This window comes from Tenebrio molitor, chromosome Y, assembly GCF_963966145.1.
Source record: "Tenebrio molitor chromosome Y, icTenMoli1.1, whole genome shotgun sequence".
Classification (NCBI taxonomy): Eukaryota; Metazoa; Arthropoda; class Insecta; order Coleoptera; family Tenebrionidae; genus Tenebrio; species Tenebrio molitor.
Window position 1 is genome coordinate 3,459,692 of NC_091056.1, and position 5,871 is coordinate 3,465,562.

The 5,871-nt window shown below is 57.4% G+C and overlaps 1 non-coding gene and 1 pseudogene across 1 annotated transcript; both read left to right on the forward strand.

Annotated features, from left to right (window-relative positions):
• The first annotated feature begins 260 nt into the window (after positions 1–260).
• On the forward strand, positions 261–417 carry LOC138140655 (5.8S ribosomal RNA). Its single transcript, XR_011162688.1, has one exon. It is a non-coding gene; the product is annotated as a 5.8S ribosomal RNA (ribosomal RNA).
• Positions 418–810: 393 nt separating this feature from the next.
• Positions 811–5,871, forward strand: part of LOC138140679 (large subunit ribosomal RNA) — a 9,308-nt pseudogene continuing 4,247 nt past the window's right edge.

The window sequence follows — 5,871 nt, forward strand, 5'->3', positions numbered from 1 at the left end:
TTATCGATCGATCACACCTGACGTTATCCTCTCTCGCTCATTTTACGGGCGAGATCTCGAGGGTAGACGGTGAGATGCGATGTCAGAGGAGAAGAACACCACGGCGAACAGACCGGTTCGCGCGTCTCCCGCCGGTTTCGAAAGCGAGATAAAATAATTGAAACCTAGCTTGACGACATCACGCCGAGGCGTGGCGCGTTCCAGGATGTTCCCTATCCTAACGGAACGACCGTCTCGTGATGTCCGATAAATTAAAAGATTACCCTGAACGGTGGATCACTTGGCTCGTGGGTCGATGAAGAACGCAGCTAATTGCGCGTCAACTTGTGAACTGCAGGACACATGAACATCGACATTTCGAACGCACATTGCGGTCCTCGGATATTCTGTTCCCGGACCACTCCTGGCTGAGGGTCGTGTCAATTTCAAAGACTGCTCGGTCTCCGTTACGTTCGCGAGTAATGTCGTGTGCACGGAGACGTCGGAGCGTGTTGGATGTGCGACGTGCGGGAAATTTCTCGAGCACGACATCCCGAGACGCGATAGCGGCCGATCGGTCAGGACGAAATAGCGTCGTGGAGCGCTTAGTAGTCCTCCGGTCTTCCGGCGGCCCTTCGACGTAAAGCACGCGCCGTACAGCGGCGGCCACGATGCCCGATCTCTGAACGGTGCGATCGTCGTGTCCGAGACGAGTGATAGATCTCGCGACGACGTCAGATCGATGTTCGGGGAGAGTCGGAGGCCGTCCTTCGGACGAGTGCGACGATCGTCGTTGCGTGCCATAAATTTTTGAGATATTTTTCAAAAATGCGACCTCAGAGCAGGTGAGACTACCCGCTGAATTTAAGCATATTACTAAGCGGAGGAAAAGAAACTAACTAGGATTCCCTCAGTAGCGGCGAGCGAACAGGGAAGAGCCCAGCACCGAATCCCGCGGCCGAAACCGGACGCCGGGAAATGTGGTGTTAGGGAGGGTCCGTCATCCCGAGACCGTGCGACGCGTCCAAGTCCATCTTGAACGGGGCCACAGCCCATAGAGGGTGCCAGGCCCGTAGCGACCGTCGCCGGTAGCGGGAGGATCTCTCCTCAGAGTCGGGTTGCTTGAGAGTGCAGCCCTAAGTGGGTGGTAAACTCCATCTAAGGCTAAATATGACCACGAGACCGATAGCGAACAAGTACCGTGAGGGAAAGTTGAAAAGAACTTTGAAGAGAGAGTTCAATAGTACGTGAAACCGTTCAGGGGTAAACCTGAGAAACCCGAAAGGTCGAAAGGGGAGATTCAGCGTGTCTCGGCGGTGGCGCTGGACGGTCGCGTGACGGACGGCGTGCGCGTCGTCCGCACCTTCTGTTCTCCGAACTGCTGTCGAACGCGTGCACTTCTCCCCCTGTAGGACGTCGCGATCCGTTGGGCGCCGATCTAAGGCCCGCGGTGGAGCCCGTCCGGACGGTTCGCCGTACCGGACGAACCCGCGGTGTTTCCCGGTCGGCACGCTCGACGGTAAGCATGTGGCGCGAGGCCGCTACTCAGTTAGCGTTCGACCCGCGGCAAGCGCGTTCGTCGCGACGGTCGATCGGACCTGGTGCCGGTCCCGTCCCCGGACGGCTGCTGGCTGCGGTGTTCTCGAACAGACCTCGTTGAAACGCCGATCGGCGACGCTATAGCTTTGGGTACTTTCAGGACCCGTCTTGAAACACGGACCAAGGAGTCTAGCATGCACGCAAGTCATTGGGACATGATTAAACCTAAAGGCGTAATGAAAGTGAAAGTCCGCCTAGCGCGGACTCAGGGAGGATGGGTGGTCCTCTGTGGACCGCCTCGCACTCCCGGGGCGTCTCGTTCTCATTGCGAGAAGAGGCGCACCAAGAGCGTACACGCTGGGACCCGAAAGATGGTGAACTATGCCTGGTCAGGACGAAGTCAGGGGAAACCCTGATGGAGGTCCGTAGCGATTCTGACGTGCAAATCGATCGTCGGAACTGGGTATAGGGGCGAAAGACTAATCGAACCATCTAGTAGCTGGTTCCCTCCGAAGTTTCCCTCAGGATAGCTGGCTCTCGTATTATACGAGTTTCATCCGGTAAAGCGAATGATTAGAGGCATTGGGGTCGAAACGGCCTCAACCTATTCTCAAACTTTAAATGGGTGAGATCTCCGGCTTGCTCGAATTCTTCGTGAAGCCGCGAGAATCGAATCAGAGTGCCAAGTGGGCCATTTTTGGTAAGCAGAACTGGCGCTGTGGGATGAACCAAACGCAGAGTTAAAGCGCCTAAATCGACGCTTATGGGATACCATGAAAGGCGTTGGTAACTTAAGACATCAGGACGGTGGCCATGGAAGTCGGAATCCGCCAAGGAGTGTGTAACAACTCACCTGCCGAAGTTACTAGCCCTGAAAATGGATGGCGCTGAAGCGTCGTGCTTATACTCTGCCGTCAGCGGCATGTGCGGTCTGACGGGACCTCGTCTCGTCGGCCATGAAGCCCTGACGAGTAGGAGGGTCGCGGCGGTGAGCGCAGAAGGACTGGCCGTGAGGCCGTCTGGAGCCGCCGTCGGCGCAGATCTTGGTGGTAGTAGCAAATACTCCAGCGAGGCCCTGGAGGACTGACGTGGAGAAGGGTTTCGTGTGAACAGCCGTTGCACACGAGTCAGTCGATCCTAAGCCCTAGGCGAAAGCCGATGTTGATGCGGTGTAGATTTGTTGTTGTCGTAGTTGTGTTGTCGCAATGATATGCGTTCCTTGTTCTGATACGGCTGGTGGTCGTGCGAGGGCGACGGTCCAGTTCTGGGTTTGTGCAGTTCCGACAATTATCGATGTCTCGTCCCCGTTTCCAACGTGAGGATATATACGGATCGAGACGGTTTGGTAGTTCGGGCGTAAGTACGAACTGTTCTGCGATCGAGCGTCCCGTACAAATGTGATCGTCCCGTACATTACATGATCGTGCGTCGTAACATATTACCGGCTCTGGTGGTTGTGCGACGGCGACGGTCCAGTTCTGGGTTTGTGCAGTTCCGACAATTATCGATGTCTCGTCCCCGTTTCCAACGTGAGGATATATACGGATCGAGACGGTTTGGTAGTTCGGGCGTAAGTACGAACTGTTCTGCGATCGATCGTCCCGCACGAACGTGATCGCCCCGCGTACGTTACACCACATTGAGATTTTAGAACGCGCGCACGCACACGCAACGTGAACGAACACACCCGTCGGGCGAAAGGGAATCCGGTTCCTATTCCGGAACCCGGCAGCGGAACCGTTTATAATTCGGGCCCTCGCAAGAGAGTTCGTCGGGGCAACCCAAAAGGACCCGGAGACGCCGTCGGGAGATCCGGGAAGAGTTTTCTTTTCTGCATGAGCGTTCGAGTTCCATGGAATCCTCTAGCAGGGAGATATGGTTTGGAACGCGAAGAGCACCGCAGTTGCGGCGGTGTCCGGATCTTCCCCTCGGACCTTGAAAATCCGGGAGAGGGCCACGTGGAGGCGTCGCGCCGGTTCGTACCCATATCCGCAGCAGGTCTCCAAGGTGAATAGCCTCTAGTCGATAGAATAATGTAGGTAAGGGAAGTCGGCAAATTGGATCCGTAACTTCGGGATAAGGATTGGCTCTGAGGATCGGGGCGTGTCGGGCTTGTCGGGGAAGCGGGTCGCGGCTGACGTGCCGGGCCTGGGCGAGGTGAAGCGTCGGCGTTTCGGCGTCCAGCGTACGATCCGAGCTCGGTCCCGTGCCTTGGCCTCCCGCGGAACCGTCTTGCTGCGAGGCTCCGGTTGCGCCCGCGAGGGTGTCCGGATGTCCTCTTCGGCCGCCATTCAACGGTCAGCTCAGAACTGGCACGGACCGGGGGAATCCGACTGTCTAATTAAAACAAAGCATTGCGATGGCCCCAGCGGGTGTTGACGCAATGTGATTTCTGCCCAGTGCTCTGAATGTCAACGTGAAGAAATTCAAGCAAGCGCGGGTAAACGGCGGGAGTAACTATGACTCTCTTATCCGGGCTTTCCCGGGTAAGGGAGCTTAGAAGCACCTACGTCCACCTCTTCGTGGTCCCGCCAGGCAATGGGGTCGGCACTGATGGATGCCGGCATTCCTCCTAATCCTGTTCGTTTCGCCGGCCACGCTGAGGTTATTGTTGACTTGAGGGCGAGGGAGCGGCGCCCTGAAATTATGGACGACCGTGATGAACTCCCCCTCAGCTGAATGGAGCGGATTGGCAACCCGTCTGCCGGACGGTCCTGCCAATAGGTCCCTGAGCTGGGTGAGAGCGGCAATATGGGAGAACCGTTGGCGGGAGTTGACGCCCTCAGTAGTGGTATCGGCGTGTAGGGAAAGGGAGGGCGGCTTGCTCAAGTCGGGATCGGCACTAGCTAACGGACGGGGTTATGGGCGGCGTGGTGGGTTTGCACCCCATCACGACCATATGCCCACCATTTATTTGCAGGCCCAGTGAAGAGAAATAATCCTATGTTCAACCCTGGCCCACAGGCCGGGGCCCCTGCTAACGAGGGGGCGGCGAGAGTCGGAGGAGAGCCGCCCAGTTTCCAGTGTCCGCATTGCGATGGAGTGCTGACAACCGCCAGTGGACGTGGTTTGCACGTCAAAAGAGCACACCCGGCGGAAGCCAACAACGCTATTAACATCGAACGGGTTCATGCCCAGTGGTCATTGGAGGAGACTCGTTTGATGGCGAGGCTTGAAGCTGATGCCATCAGGCGAGGGGGTGAGCGGTTCATGAACCAGTATTTGGTTCCGCTGGTGCCCCGAAGGACCCTGGACGCTGTCAAAGGGAAGCGGCGTACGGCCGTTTACCGGAGACTCGTTCAGGAAATCCTGAGGGAGCCGGCAATGAATTTGCGAGCCCCGTCACCCGAAGGAGGAGGAGCGCCGAATCCTGACGGTGGCGAACCTTCGCGGCGGGACGATGAGGAAATTACCGACCTTCCTCCCCTGAACTATACCGGGGAGATTCGGTCTGCTCTGGAAGATCTTGTCGGAGGGGTCGACTGGACGCAGACCGGGTATGAAGGTGCCCGACTTTGTGACATCGCATGTCGGGCGCTTGGCGGGGAGAACGTTTCGGAGGCCATACTGGCCTGGCTTCGGGACGTTCTCCCCGCAAAGCGGGGAAATCCTCGTCCTCCCGCACGCGACCTAGATGGGACGCGGTCGGCTACTAACAAAGCGAAGCGACGAGCGGAGTATGCCCGGGCACAGGAGCTGTTTCGGCGGGATCCCAAAGCCTTTGCCGCCAGAATCTTTAGTGGGAACAGCCAGGACGCTTCACGTCCTAAAGGCAGCCCCGAGTTCGTTCGGTTTTGGAGACGAATCTTTGAAGGTGAGTCTCCCGAACGGGACGGGCACATCGGGATGGCTGCAGGCGCCCACGAAGAGGAAGGGCGTCGGGGGTTATGGTCCCCCATCTCTGTTGAGGAGGTGGCGCGGACCAGGGTCCGCCGGGGCACCGCCTCGGGTCCCGACGGCATAGCGGTGGTAGATTGGAACAATGTTCCACCTGCCATCGCAGCTCTGCTTTTTAACATCTTTATGTGGATCGGCCAAGTGCCGGATTCTCTCTCGGAGACGCGTACCGTCTTCCTTCAGAAGACGGACGAACCGCAAACACCCGCGGACTATCGACCTATTTCAATTGGGTCGGTAGTTGTCAGACACTTCCATCGTCTCTTGGCTTCCCGCTTGGTGGCCATTCCCGACTTGCTCTCAGACTTCCAAAGAGCCTTCCTCAGCGGAGTTGACGGGATCGCAGATAATCTGTCGGTCCTCGATACGATTCTGACGGAGGCTCGGCGGAAGTGCAAGTCTTTGCATCTCGCCTCGCTAGACGTGTCGAAAGCTTTCGACACTGTCTCGCATATG